Consider the following 16,304-nt stretch of genomic DNA (forward strand, 5'->3'; position numbering starts at 1 on the left):
GACCGTATGGAGGTGTGTGCGTACATCCATTTTGGTGCATATGTGCTCACATCCATGTCAGTGAGCTAGCAGACACTGACGGAGAGATTCATCTCCTTCATTGTCACTTACATGCTGACTAGACCGGGCACGCGCGCCATCGTTGATTTTGTCCATCCACACCAGACGCGATCAGGACACGCAGGTTGAAATATAAAAGTATCTTCTTCAAAGGTGCATTACCACCACCAACTGGACTGGAGTGTGGACCTCAGTTCATCTTTCAATCACCCACATGGGTATATGCTCCTAAAAACCAATGAGGAGATGGGAGAGGCGGGACTTGTAGCGTTTCAAGCATCAAAAATATAACCAAGTTCTATTTTAGTGCCTGGCTACGCAGATGTTCGTTGATGCGCGCGAGCAGTTTGGATGAATTGAGATTGTATAACATGTGTAAATTTATTTTGCAATGCTCACGCACATAACATGCTGACCATACCGCTCGCGTTATCTTATAGCAGAGGGCTGCCCGGCATGGCGGAGGCTTTTTGATACCTTATGCTACACAGGGAGCGAAGAGGAGCAGCTAAGTATGTAAGTAAGTTACCAGAATGTTGCTTTCACCTGTACATGTCCTTAATGTCAGTGGAAAAGATGAGAGAAAGACACTTTACACTGAGGTGCAGCCCTATCCATATTCGAAATCAGTCTTAGATCAAGACAAAGGAGCTACATCATCAAAACAACTACAACAATGTTTCCCTTCCTCATCGGCTTGGATTTCACAACTCCTAGTGAGATCAGGAGTGAAGCAACAACTTCCTCTGTTACACCAGGCCAGGAAAACAACCTGCCTGCCTGGCCTCAACCATATCAACCGCACAAATCATAAACAAGGGCTATTCACATTCAGGTCAACATAAATAATGGTTTTCCCCTCAAATCAAGGACTAATTCAGATCTGGCACACTAGTAACCTTGGCCTCAAGGTTTCACATCTGAATTATCTTTACTAAAGCCAGTATGAAAGAGGAAGCCTGTAGGCTTTTACCATACAAATTAATCACCATGCTATTTCACTGGGAAATACAACAGCCAACAGGACCTTGAGGATCAGTAATATGTAGCCAGTGGACAATCTGACATTTCCATATAAATGACAGAAAACACCAGGCATTAGAAGATACTGTTGCTTCTACCAATGACAAAATGTAACGTTTGGATGTGCATAAATTAGTTCTTTCTTTAATAAAAAACATGATTTTGCATGGCAAGTTAACCATTATACAAGGATATATCTTCGACTCAAATGAAGGCTGTCTACTCAACAACCCACCACACAAAGCATGTATTCAAACAACCTTCTAGAGGCCCAGTGACAAATTATAGCCCATTCCTTGCTCACAGCACCATGAGGAAATCCCAGAGTCCAGTCCTATCGTATCCACACAGAGACAATCCCACAGCCAGATGGAAACAGAGACAGAGAGGGAGAAAGATCACGACACAGGTGATCCCACATCCTTACCAGGGAGAAGGATAATCCAACAATCCTCAGAGCAACATATTGTCTGTTAATGTATCCCAGACACCTCTACACATCAGAGAAACACACACTCAGAGAGAGTACTCTGCTAGGCTGGTTGAGCTCTTATAGACGCGCTTTCTCTGGGTCTCTGCTCGTGACACTGCGCCTCTCCACTCAAAGAGTCACAGGGACATGGTTAGTCACTGCCCCTTCCTCCTCAAACCAAATATGTTTCCTCTCCACTTCCCTTAAATTAACCAGAACACTGTCCATGGGAGGAACACGGGGGACTCAGTATCCGGAACCCCGCGGCAGACGCCGCCGTCAAACACACAAAACTCCCCTCCCAAGCTCGGGAAATCCATTCCTTATCTCTCTCTCACACACACACGTCAAGAAAGAGGGGGCAGCTCCGTCTCTGATTGAGAGCGAGTCAGGGCCCGATGCCCTCGACTCGCACAGACTCCTGTCCACTGACACACACACTTCCACAACGATAAGGCTCTCTGATAACACCTACGCAAGCTCCTGAAGACAAGCAGGTATTACATGTTTATAGTGCTTGGTATCTCCAGTTGGTTATCAGTAGAAGGTAGCAGGCCATGATGTCATCTGTTACACGACAGAGTGCTGTTCAAACATGTGAGCAACAACTGAGTCTGAAGACTGGAAATGAATGAGGACAGTTTTCTTCAGATAACAGCCTAAGGAATGACATTGCAGAGACCTAAAGGCATGGGTGCAGAACCAAACATTCCCCAAACCATTTTTAAGAAATGCTACAGGTGACCAACCATAAATTGAATCACAGAAGATTTCTCATACCATGAAAACAACAAATAACAAAAACAACATGTCCTCATGATAATTTTAAGAGGAAATCTTGGTCCAAATAATTAAAGGAGGGGTTGATACTGGTGGAATGATAGCTACTAAGACACATTCCACCTGTACACAGGTAAGAGTTTCTCCCCAATCTGTTCAGAAAATAGTTTATCCCCATCTGCTGGTGCCCCTCTGCACTCCAGGTATAACTTGACCACAGATCTAGGATCAGATTACCCTACTCCCAATCCTAACTCATTAGGGGGGTGGATTAATGGTTGACTCAGTATGATGACGCGACGCGACGCAAATACATGGGTCAACTTCCGCAACAACTAAGAGCGTTGAAGCAGGAGGCTAATCTTCTCCTCTGTATTGTTCCCATAGCTACCACGTTGTAGCAGCGCGAAGTGCACCCGTGCACATGCGCAGATCCTCTGACTGTGAGAACAAAGTCTTGCATTGCACTCATCTCAATATCTGCGGTGCTGTACCTTTAACATCTGACCCTGTAGTTATAGACGCACAATGCAGAAATCTCTCTGCCATTTCCTGGTTGCTAAAATTCGAATAGTTCGCCTAATTTCAGTTTGTGTGACAAAACAAGCAAGTATAGTGTATAGAATCATTGTACCATCTACACCGCAGTGAAATGTATTTTCCATAACCAAAAAAATATATTTTTCAGCTGTTTGAAGATGGTGTACAAAACCGAAAGTAAAAGACAAAAACAAAACTTAAGCACGGGACATAGAAATAGCGCACATAGTACATATCTACCGCTCCTTAGGCTTGCTTTCAATGAGAATGACAGATCTATAACACATTTCTATGTGAATTTGGTCAGGTCGTCGAAAAAGTTACATATTGCAGCTTTAAGGGCAGCGTCGATCTACCTCCCATTCCAATTCTGCCCCTTTAAGACATCATATCCTGTTTCCTAAAATCAGGTCTGGGACAGATGGGTGACAGTGTCTCGACAGCCTGACCCCAGAGAGGGAATTCACTCCCCAGTCGCACCTCTCCACAATGATAGCCCAAGTGGGGTGAAGCTCTGGCACAAAATGGCTGCTGTGCAACACCCAGGTCTGATAGGCTGTGTCCCTGGGGGTCTCTGTTTCCGAACCCTCTGATTAGATCTCTGTACCAACCTCTCTGATAGGCTGAACCTGTCAGGGCCTCTACAGTGGAGAAAAAACCTTTCCTCATGTAGTAGTAGTAGTGATTTTAGAGAAAGTGTGAGGTTCTCTTTAACAGATACCAGGTTTCAAAACAACTGACTCACTGAAGCACACAGCAACCCTTTGATTGACTGGGTCACAGGGTTCATGTTTACAAACATCACAGGTCATGTGATCACTCAAAGTGATGACCAGACAAAACAAATCAAGACAAAAAAAAAAAAAAAAAAACGTTCTCAACTCAGTGTTCGTGTATGGAAGGCAGTGGGCTTGTTCGACATTGCAGCCAGCATTGCAGGTGAGTCACAATGGACTGATCTACAATTCACCTTGCATCATAAAGAACTCTTATTTATTATATGTAGATCAGTCAGTCAGTCCCATTTTGCCCACAATGCATCACAGATTTGATGCTCTAGAACAGGGCCAGCCAGCTAACTCCTCTTAGATTATGGCTGTTATTACTGATAACCAAGGTAATACCGCAGTAAGTGAGAATCACAGTGATACGAGGGTGAATTGGACAGTTGCTTATTGGTAGAAGAGAAGAATCTCCAGAACATCCTGTGGTCATTCTTATCTCCCCTAGCCTGATAAGATCATTTTGTTACTGAGCAGCATTCACTAAATATATAACCAGATAGAATTTTTGTGGTTTGGCTAAAACATTGTTATTGTATGCATGTTCTGGCTATGTGGACTCTGACACAGGAACAGCATGCTGAACACAGGTTCATTCTAGAGAGGTTATGACCTTTTCAGTACAACACACCTTAAGGGAACATCAATCAATCAAACAGGGTTTACAATTCTGCAAATTCTCTGGGCTGTTACAGGTCAATATTGCCCTGCTTTGAGTATTATCAAGTTATGTCTTCTAGTTATACAATAAATGTTTATCCTAATGCTTATTGGTTGGAATTGTGATGGCCAAACTCTTACTCCACAGTGGACCATTGTGGACAGTGTTGTTTGTGTTGAGCATATTGGTCAGTGTGTTTTAGAATGTGGCCTTTCACCAATCAATCAGGATCTGCCCCAGGGTGACACAGCCACATCACTCTGTAGAGCAGGCATGGGCAACGTAAGGCACGTGTGCCAAGGCTGGCATGCAAGGGTATTTGCCTTGGCACGCCAAGCAATTTGATAAAATTTAGAAAATAAGTGAAATTGCATTCGTTTCGAAATTGCATTGCTTTGAAAATGGCTTCTGCTTTGAATTTCACACCATTTGTGGGAGTATTACTTAGGCATTTAGTATGTGTGAAGAAAATGCATCTTGGGTATAATTTAAAATGTTGAGTCAAGAAGGGGAGTGTGGCTAAGATGCACAAGGCGAGTCTCTCCAGAATGCATTCTCTCCCGCCAATTTGAGCGCATTCATTGTTTCATAACTTCACTGTGTGAAATGTTTGCCCTTTGATTGTTAGTGTCTATAAAATTCCCCATTACATATATCAACAATATTACATTTACCGTTAATCCCCATAATTCTACAATGTTTGGTTACAGTAATTTATGTTATTGCATTCAATACAGTTAAAGTCGGAAGTTTACATACACCTTAGCCCAGGGTTCTTCAATTCCGGTCCTGGAGGGCCGAAACACCTCTGTTTTTCATCCTCTCCTTCTAATCAGGGGCTAATTCAGACCTGGGACACCAGGTGAGTGCAATTAACTACCAGGTAGAAATAAAAAACAGAAGTGTTTCGGCCCTCCAGGACCCGAATTGAAGAACCCTGCCTTAGCCGAATACATTTAAACTCAGCTTTTCACAATTCCTGACATTTAAATCATAGTAAAAATTCCCTGTCTTAGGTCAGTTAGGATCACCACTTTATTTTAAGAATGTGAAATGTCAGAATAATAGAGAGAATTATTTATTTCAGCTTTTATTTCTTTCATCACATTCCCCAGTGGGTCAGAAGTTTACATACACTCAATTAGTATTTGGTAGCATTGCCTTTAAATTGTTTAACTTGGGTCAAACGTTTCGGGTAGCCTTCCACAAGCTTCCCACAATAAGTTGGGTGAATTTTGGCCCATTCCTGCTGACAGAGCTGGTGTAACTGAGTCAGGTTTGTAGGCCTCCTTGCTCGCACACGCTTCTTCAGTTCTGCCCACACATTTTCTATAGGATTTAGGTCAGGGCTTTGTAATGGCCACTCCAATACCTTGACCCATTTGCGACCAAGCTTTTAACTTCCTGACTGATGTCTTGAGATGTTGCTTCAATATATCCACATAATTTTCCATCCTCATGATGCCATCTATTTTGTGAAGTGCACCAGTCCCTCCTGCAGCAAAGCACCCCCACAGCATGATGCTGCCACCCCCGTGCTTCACGGTTGGGATGGTGTTCTTCGGCTTGCAAGGCATCCCCCTTTTCCTCCAAGCATAACGATGGTCATTATGGCCAAACAGTATTTTTGTTTCATCAGACCTTAGGACATTTCTCCAAAAAGTACGATCTTCGTCCCCATGTGCAGTTGCAAACCGTAGTCTGGCTTTTTTATGGCGGTTTTGGAGCAGTGGCTTCTTCCTTGCTGAGCGGCCTTTCATGTTATGTCGATATAGGACTCGTTTTACTGTGGATATAGATACTTTTGTACCTGTTTCCTCCAGCATCTTCACAAGGTCCTTTGCTGTTGTTCTGGGATTGATTTGCACTTTTCGCACCATAGTACGTTCATCTCTAGGAGACAGAATGAGTCTCCTTCCTGAGCGGTATGACGGCTGCGTGGTCCCATGGTGTTTATACTTGCATACTATTGTTTGTACAGATGAACGTGGTACCTTCAGGCGTTTGGAAATTGCTCCCAAGGATAAACCAGACTTGTGGAGGTCTACAATGTATTTTTTTTCTGAGGTCTTAGCTGATTTCTTTTGATTTTCCCATGATGTCAAGCAAAGAGGCACGGAGTTTGAAGGTAGGCCTTGAAATACATCCACAGGTACAACTCCAATTGACTCAATTAGCCTATCAGAACCTTCTAAAGCAGGGGTGTCAAACTCATTTTAGCTCAGGGGCCACATGGAGGAAAATCTATTCCCAAGTGGGCCGGACCGGTAAAATCATGGTATATATAACTTAAAAACTACAACTTCAGATTGTTTTCTTTGTTTTAATACTATCAACATAAAACATAAAGCTGGAGCCTGAGGACAGTGTGTCCAAAATAGTACAAGCACAACATCACTATTAATCATAAAACACCTGAAGTTTATTTGAAAATTCTAAAGAAAAAGAACACAAACACACAATGCCTCAGTGATTCACATAACTGTTTCACAGATCACAGAACTATATCAGGGTGTCATTTCTCAGGCAGAAATGTAGATACAAATAATGAAATCCTGTTCCCCAAACAAGTGCAAGAACCACAGAGTCAATAATAGGTTAAATATACAAATAAAATAAAATCAATTAAAAACAATAGCACATCAACATAAAAACATCAACATAAAGCTGGAGCCTGAGGACAGTGTGTCCAAAAGCACAACATCACTATTAATCATAAAACACCTCAAGTTATTTGAAATTCTGAGGACAAACAACACAAACACACAATGCCTCAGTGATTCACAGAAGTATATCACATAACTATATCAGGGTGTCTCATGCAGCACTTTAAGTGGGGTTGCATAGTTTATTTGACTCCTGATACCTGGCATCTTTTAGCTTTTACCAGCGCATCAATATCAGGCGTCACATCCTGAGTGGCAGCCAACTTCAGGATATGATTCAAGTGCTTGTGCGTGAGCCTTGAGCGCAGCTTTGTTTTATTTATGCTCATTACAGAGAACTTGCTCACAAAGATATGTGGTTCCAAACATGCGCAACAGTTTTGCAGCGAGGGCTGTCAAGTTGGGGTAACCTGGCAAGAGATTCTGATAGAATGTGTCCAAGCCAGCTGCTTTTTTCCCGATAATTGAGGGCGCACCATCTGTAGCCATGCTGACAGCGCGGGACCAGTCCACTCCGACCCTGTCCAGCGCGCCGACGAGTGCAGTGAAAATATCAGCTGTTGTCATTGTATCTGTCATCGGCACCAACTCCACGAACTCCTCCGTGACGGTCAATGTGTCATCAACTCCGCGGATGAAAATGGCCAGTTGTGCAACATCTGTAATGTCCGTGCTTTCATCAATTGCAACCGAAAACGCAATAAATGACTTTACTTTTTGCTTCAACTGGCTGTCCAAATCCACTGAAAGATCGGAAATCCTGTCTGCAACTGTGTTTCTTGTCAGGCTGATATTTGCAAAAGCCTGGTGCTTTTCAGGGCACACAATCTCTGCTGCCTTCATCATGCATGTTTTTACAAATTCACCCTCACTAAATGGTTTTGAAGCCACTGCGATTTCATTAGCAATGAGGTAGCTAGCTTTCACTGCAGCGTCACTGATGTCTCGGCTGTGAGTAAACACAGACTGCTGTTTCTTCAGACCCACCAACAGTTCATTCACCTTCTCTCTTCTCCGCTGTCCTTGAAAGTTGTCATATTTGTCGGCATGAAGACTCACATAGTGGCGACGAAGGTTATATTCTTTCAGCACTGCAACATGCTGTGAACACACCAAACATACAGCTTTCCCATTCAATTCCGTGAATAAATAGAAGGATGACAATTTTTCTTGGAACACTCTGCGTCCACTTCTCTTTTTTGACAGAGACATATTGGGGCAATGAGGGTGCCAAAGCACATAATGTTAAAAGTAGAAGCCGTAATAAATATCGCGGGCAAAACAAAGTAGCTCATCCGGACTGGCTGCACTTGCTTGACCTATTTGCTCTGCCCCGGTATAAACAGTTTGCTTGCTTAACACAATTGCTATTGCGCCATCCAATGGACACAATTGGAACAGCAGTTTCTTTTATTGTAAAATTGCAGCTCATTTTTATACTTCACAAAATCATCTTGCGGGCCGGATTAAACCCGTTTGCGGGCCTGATCCGGCCCGCGGGCCGGACGTTTGACACCCCTGTTCTAAAGCCATGACATCATTTTCTGGAATTTTCCAAGCTGTTTAAAGGCACAGTCAACTTAGTGTATGTAAACTTCTGACCCACTGGAATTGTGATACAGTGAATTATAAGTGAAATAATCTGTCTGTAAACAATTGTTGGAAATATTGCATAAAGTAAATGTCCTAACCGACTTGCCAAAACTATAGTTTGTTAACAAGAAATATGTGGAGTGGTTGAAAAACAAGTTTTAATGACTCCAACCTAAGTGTATGTAAACTTCCGACTTAAAACTGTATTATAACAGTCGTTTACCGTTCTCATTGTCGGAATGGACACATTGTTTGTAGAGCTCACAAACTATGCTAAACTTATGAGAAACAAGTTTCGGTTTATTTAATTCCATTCAGGAGTTTTGTCAATGTATTCATTGTCTTTTGTTTGGAGCGCTCCTGTCAATGTTGCGTTCAGACACACACCTGATTACGCATAGAAGTAAGCCTAGGCTATCTGGCCTGCGCACAAATGTATAAATGTGCCCATTTGGGGATGTCTGATAGTATTTCTGATTGTCTTAACTCACCACCACTAATGAGCTGTGGAGCTTCAACTTAATTTTTTCTTCACCTCAAACGGCAAGTAAACAAAGTCTGTTTTTATTGTACATCCATTGAGAATGACAATAGTTCCTCAATCAATGTATTTAACAAATCTTTCCAGCTCTCTCCCTTTCCATAACCACTGAGCCTTGGCTTGAAAGGGAAAAATGTAATGCTCTGATGTCTTATCCAGTGGAAACGTAATAAAATTCCTGATTACTTCTCCCTATCACAAATACAGCTGTGTCTGTCCAGAGCTCACTGGCGCGGGAAACTGAGGGCCCGGAATAGTTCTTACAATTTTGCAAGTTTGCTAGCACGAGCTTCGGGCCGGACCCAGTTGATATAATGTTTCAAGTTCGTTGCAGACAGGCGGAGTAGAGAGATGAATGAGATTGAAAGAACATGAACAAATAGCCATGCATAGCCAATGTGATTCGTAGGATATTTACTTTGATCAGGATATTTTCTAACTGCACGGTTTTTATTTGTTGGCTTTATGTAGGCTATTTGTACCTAGTTGGCAATAGAAGTTGCTTGCATTGGTACAGTGCATTCGTAAAGTATTCAGACCCCTTTACTTATTCCACATTTTGTTACGTTATTCTAAAATGTATTCAATTGTTTTTTTCCCTCATCAATCTACACACAATACCCCATAATGACAAAGCAAAAACAGGTTTTTAGAATTTTTAGCAAATGCATTAAAAATAAATGTACCTAAGTATTCAGACCCTTTACTTAGTACTTTGTTGAAGCACCTTTGGCAGCGATTACAGACTCGTGTCTTATTGGGTATGATGCTACAAGCTTGGCACGCCTGTATTTGGGGAGTTTCTCCCATTCATCTCTGCAGATCCTCTCAAGCTCTGTCAGGTTGGATGGGGAGCGTCGCTGCACAGCTATTTTCAGTTCTCTCCAGTGGTGTTAGATCAGGTTCAAGTCCAGGCTCTGGCTCTCCAGCAGTCTTTTTTTTTTTTTAAATGGGGTAGATCAGCTTTAATATTGCAGATAGATTGTAACTTCCATCAATGTAATTGTCTGCATCACTTCCAATCCTCCATGTTTTTTTTCTTCTCGCAAATAAATATCTATATCTCTACATCTACATATATACACACACACACACTTTAAAAATATATATTTACCTTTATTACTTTCCAACCCCACCACCCCTTCACTAATTGGAGTAAACTAGTGAACAACAATGCTTAGGCCTCTACTTCCAGCTTATACATACTATATACATTTTATGGACACAGTCAAATTTGACAATAATTCAATTGTGTTTGTTTTTACTCCTGAACTTCCTCTACCCTCAACCTCTCCGATCATTTTCATGATGTCCATCCGGTTTGCTTCTATATGCCATATGTTTCTAACTGTGCATTGTCTTAGCTGAGCACTTATGGTCGTTGTCCTGTTGGAAGGTGAACCGTCGCCCCAATCTGATGTCCTGAGCGCTCTGGAGCAGGTTTTCATCAAGGATCTCTCTGTACTTTGCTCCGTTCATCTTTCCCTCGATCCTGACTAGTCTCCCAGTCCCTGCCGCTGAAAAAACATCCCCACAGCATGATGCTGCCACCCCCACCATGCATCAATGTAGGGATGGTGCCAGGTTTCCTCCAGACGTAATGCTTGGCATTTCATCAGACCAGAAAATCTTGTTTCTCATGGTCTGAGTCCTTTAGGTGCCTTTTGGCAATCTCCAAGCGGGCTGTCATGTGCCTTTTACTGAGGAGTGGCTTCCGTCTGGCCACTACCATAAAGGCCTGATTGGTGGAGTGCTGCAGAGATGGTTGTCCTTCTGGAAGGTTCTCCCATCTCCACAGAGGAACTCTGGAGCTCTGTCAGAGTGACCATCGGGTTCTTGGTCACCTCCCTGACCAAGGCCCTTCTCCCCCAATTGCTCAATTCGGCTGGGCAGCCAGCTCTAGGAAGAGTCTTGTGGGTTCCAAACTTCTTCCATTTAAAAATGCAGGCCACTGAGTTCTTGGGGACCTTCAATGCTGCAGAAATGTTTTGGTACCCTTCCCCAGATCTGTGCCTCGACATAATCCTGTATTGGAGCTCTACGGACAATTCCTTCTACCTCACGGCTTGGTTTTTGCTCTGACATACACTGTCAACTATGGGACCTTATATATGTCCAATCAATTGAATTTACCACAGGTGGACTCCAATCAAGTTATAGAAACATCAAGGATGATCAATGGAAACAGGATGCACCTGAGCTCAATTTCGAGTATCATAGCAAAGGGTCTGAATACTTATGTAAATAAGGTATGTTTTTAATTTTTAATACATTAGCAAAAATGTCTAAAAACCAGTTTTCCCTTTGTCATTATGGGGTATTGTGTGTAGATTGATGAGGGAAAAAATGGTCATCCATTTTAGAATAAGGCTCTTACGTAACAAAATGTGGAAAAAGGGAAAGGGTCTGAATACTTTCCAAATGCACTGTATATAGGCCAATCTCTGCGTTCTGAGCTAAGGTCTTTAGCTGCCAATGGCTCACGGTAGATTTGTATCATTTTAATTTAGATTAACGACATGACAATGATTTTGAGATACGAAGACATTATAATTTGTTTTTAAAACTGTTCCACGAAAATGTGCACATGAAAATCATAACTGGCACAAAGATCAGTAAATTGGCACTCCTCATGAAAAAGGTTGCCGACCCCTGCTGTAGGGTGAGAGACAGAGACAGAGAGAGCGATTCAGTAGGCTGATTTTGTTTGGCTTTTGTTAGAGGGAAGCTTGTTGTGCATTAAAAAAGGGCCAGCACACTCACTGTGTTTCCCTTCTCACACTATTCCTCACCTCTCTGCTGCTCTGCTCTTTCCATCCCCAGCCAATGGTTTCCATCCCAACCCATTGGACAGATTCAGACACATCAGCATCAGGGGTGGCGAGGAGACACAGAATCGGACTGAGGCATGGGTCTCACATTCGTCTGTGCTAACAACAAGGCCTTGTTTGCAAACACACTGTGGCACCTTTAATAGCCTGATAAAGACTTCAGTGTATTTACAATGTTATTTTGGGCCAGGGGCAGGGCTTAGGCAGGTTCGCCTGCTGATTGGCTAGAGCTGCTGCGTGCCGGTTGCTGTTGACCAATCCCTGAGCTCATGTGTGGGAGGGAAGTATGACCAAGAAAGCCTTGTGCTCCTGACAATGGCCTATGGAGAGAGGCCTGGCCCATAAAAACACACGCACACAGGAACCTGACATTCAGCCCTCACCAGGTCCTCTTAGAGAGAGAAAGAGGGGACTGCAGATGACTCGTGCATGTTGAGAGATGTCTGTTAATCAGTGTGGGGTTGTGTAGGCTTGAGGGCCATGCTTAACAACAGCCGTGTGTATCTGTGTTTCCTCTCCCCACTGGGCTGATGGGAGAAGCACTGCTGTCAATAAGAGAGACTCGTGAGAGGGCCATAGAGGAGGGAACAGAATGAATGGTCACAACGGACATGCTTCTAAATTCTACAGGATTCTTTACAGTCCAATACATAGAGTGCACAATTCAGAGGCGCAGAGGCCTTGGAGAGATGGTTGGATAAGAAAAGCAATCTTTAAAAGATCATTCCAATATGGCCACTGTGTATGCGTGCACGTTTGTATAGACACTCATACGTGAGTACAAGCGTGAGTAAGAGAGAAAGCGAGTCAGGGTGGGGACTGGGGAGGTAGTTACCAGCAACACAGCATTTTCTTTGGTATGGATAAAAGTTGGAATGCTGGCGGAGTTGGAATCAAAGGCGTTTGGGAGATGAGTTGGGAGATTAGGAAATGTCGGCGTGGTCTGGACGCTCACACACTCTTGCTGACGTCATGAAAAGAATACCCACCATTCCACCTCCCTCTCACACCTTCTCTTTTCTCTCCCCCTGTACACCACATCAGGGGGACCAGCAGGGAGCTGCTCACTTTAAAGTATGGTAACTATGCCTGCCAGAGAGAGGGGAGGAGAGAGAGCGAGAGAGGGGTGAGATGTTTTGGGAGCTTAGTCAGTGGCTGCTGCTGATTGTGGCCATGTTTCATTACGGTAAATGCTGAGAGAATAAAACAGTGCTAATACTGGTGGCATCATCATGGAAGTCACTATAACAGTAATGCCAACTCATGATCTGCTCAACAAATCAAATCTTTACTATCACCAAACATGGAGGGGGGTTCTGGTGTATTTAACACACACACACACACACACACACACACACACACACACACACACACACACACTGACATTGCACAGAAAATGTGTCAAGAGCCTGTGAATAACTCCCTGTGAGCAAAAGAGGAAGACATTATCAAATCAGAAATATCAATAAAGCTTATCCATGTCGTATGGGGCAGTATTAAAATAGCTCTGGTTTCCAGCGTTACTAATCCTGCTAGATAAGTGTTCTGCTGAGACTGAGCTAAGAGATGAGGGAGGAGAGGGAGCTGAGGTACTGTTATCGACATAAAGGGAAGGAGTGATTTAAACACTGAAGGAAGAAGCGCTGATATCCGATGGCTTTAAGCACCTTAGAAACAACACTGTCTGAGTACTGAGCTGGAGCAATGATGGGACAGACGGATAGTCTTTACAGCATGTCTTCACTCTCACCAAATGGCCTGGGAGAAATGTGTGTGTGAATCCTGTATGTATGGGTGTGTGTTTATAGGATATAGTAGAGTTTGTCTTTATGTCTACCCAGTTCAGGCTGAGAGCTTATATAAATCAATCCTTATACAGTAGGCCACCTTCATTTCATATCTTAATTTCCTCATCGACTATTCCTACCATTCTGTTCTGATGTTGTGCACGTTTTTCCTGCCAATAAAGTAGCGTTGGATTGGACAGTGTCTGTTTAATGAAGAAACGTTTGGTAGCACTATAGCTATGAAAAGACTATAGGGTGAGGAGTTAACTGACCACATTAGCTGGCCAGGATGAACCCTTTGCTCTCGTTGTAGCCTATAATGAGGACCCAAAACGTTTCATGGTTATGTGGTCAGGAGAAACTCCAGGTTCCAGAAATGACTACTACCAAGCGACGAGGTGATGGACCACAAGTTCTCAGACTCAGAAAGAGGAAGTGGGACCCTGAGGGTGGGGCTAAGAAGAGGAAGTAGTGTCACACATGCAGCACATGCTTTTTAAAAAATGCCCACCCAATCTCATTACATCACCCTGGTCACATGTCCGTCTGTCAGTCGAACCCTGGTGTTTTTGTTTTTCAAAACAAAAATGAAGGGGAGAACATGGCAGTGATTGGCAGAATAGGTCAGTACATATTATGGCACAAGAGGAAATCTATTTCACACAATTGTTCAATTTGACACTACTCGTGACTTCAGAAGCAAATAATTGAAGGTCAACATCATAATTTCCCATATCGTGACTATATAGCACAGACCTCACGTGCTAATGAAGAGTCAGCCAAGTATGCATTCTAATAAAAGTAAAACACACCTATCAGACAGCACAGAGCACCCATTGAACTGTTAAAATAGGGGCATTTCCATCTAAAAGGACCCATGAGCACCAACATGTCAAGTTCATAGGAGCATGTCAAATTGGCTGTCAAATGAAAGCTAAGAGTCTATATTTATTTCAGAAATTAAAGCATTTACATGTAACAAGTGTTGAATTTTATGTTGTATAATTACACAAAACCTGAATAGTTCCCATGCCTGATATTAGCGTACATTCCTTTTGTTGTTGTTGTAAGTGCCCTTTTTAATAACGCACACTTCCTTCTTATGCATTCCCCTTCGTAAACATTGCCTGTCCCCCTTACCTCTTCCCTTTCTACTGGATCTATGTGGAAGAGGTAGGTTACTGAAAAATTGTCCCAGGAAAATCATAATCAATCCTATATGTTAAAACACAGATATTGAGTTTATATTGTCACTGACATTGTAATATTATAGTCTTCTACCAGTATATTGTGAACTTTTTATTTGTTGATTTGTGAATGCTGTACATGCTAGCTAGTTACTGTACTTTTCTCTGTACATGGCATCATTGGGCTAGCATGGCTATTCATGTGACACAAGCCTACCAGACGAGCTAAACCACTTCTATGCTCGCTTCGAGGCAAGCAACACTGAAGCATGCATGAGAGCACCAGCTGTTCCGGATGACTATGTGATCACGCTCTCCGTAGCCGATGTGAGTAAGACTTTTAAGCAGGTCAACATTCACAAGGCCAACATGTTTCAAGCAGACCACCATAGTCCCCGTGCCCAAGGACACTAAGATAACCTGCCTAAATGACTACCGACCCGTAGCACTGACGTCTGTAGCCATGAAGTGCTTTGAAAGGCTGGTCATGGCTCACATCAACAGCATTATCCCAGAAACCCTAGACCCACTCCAATTTGCATACCACCCCAACAGATCCACAGATGATGCAATCTCTATTGCACTCCACACTGCCCTTTCCCACCTGGACAAGAGGAACACCTACGTGAGAATGCTATTCATTGACTACAGCTCAGCATTCAACACCATAGTGCCCTCAAAGCTCATCACTAAGCTAAGGATCCTGGGACTAAACACCTCCCTCTGCAACTGGATCCTGGACTTCCTGACGGGCCGCCCCCAGGTGGTAAGGGTAGGTAACAACACATCTGCCACACTGATCCTCAACACGGGGGCCCCTCAAGGGTGCGTGCTCTGTCCCCTCCTGTACTCCCTGTTCACCCATGACTGCATGGCCAGGCACGACTCCAACACCATCATTAAGTTTGCCGACGACACAACAGTGGTAGGCCTGATCACCGACAACGATGAGACAGCCTATAGGGAGGAGGTCAGAGACCTGGCCGTGTGGTGCCAGGACAACAACCTCTCCCTCAACGTGACCAAGACAAAGGAGATGATTGTGGACTACAGGAAAAAAAAGAGGACTGAGCACGCCCCCATTCTCATCGACGGGGCTGTAGTGGAACAGGTTGAGAGCTTCAAGTTCCTTGGTGTCCACATCACCAACGAACTATCATGGTCCAAACACACCAAGACAGTCGTGAAGAGGGCACGACAAAGCCTATTCCCCCTCAGGAGACTGAAAAGATTTGGCATGGGTCCTCAGATCCTCAAAAAATTCTACAGCTGCACCATCGAGAGCATCCTGACCGGTTGCATCACCACCTGGTATGGCAACTGCTTGGCCTCCGACCGCAAGGGTAGTGCGTACGGCCCAGTACATCACTTGGGCCAAGCT

The 16,304-nt window shown here is 43.4% G+C and overlaps 1 protein-coding gene across 1 annotated transcript in view; it reads right to left on the bottom strand.

Moving 5' to 3' along the window:
- LOC311133785 (transcription factor EB-like) overlaps nt 1-16,304 on the bottom strand; it is a 96,261-nt gene that overhangs the window by 57,478 nt on the left and 22,479 nt on the right. The gene's annotated exons all lie outside the window — the stretch shown is intronic.

Source organism: Coregonus lavaretus, assembly GCF_964263955.1.
Source record: "Coregonus lavaretus genome assembly, chromosome: 8".
Taxonomy (NCBI): Eukaryota; Metazoa; Chordata; class Actinopteri; order Salmoniformes; family Salmonidae; genus Coregonus; species Coregonus lavaretus.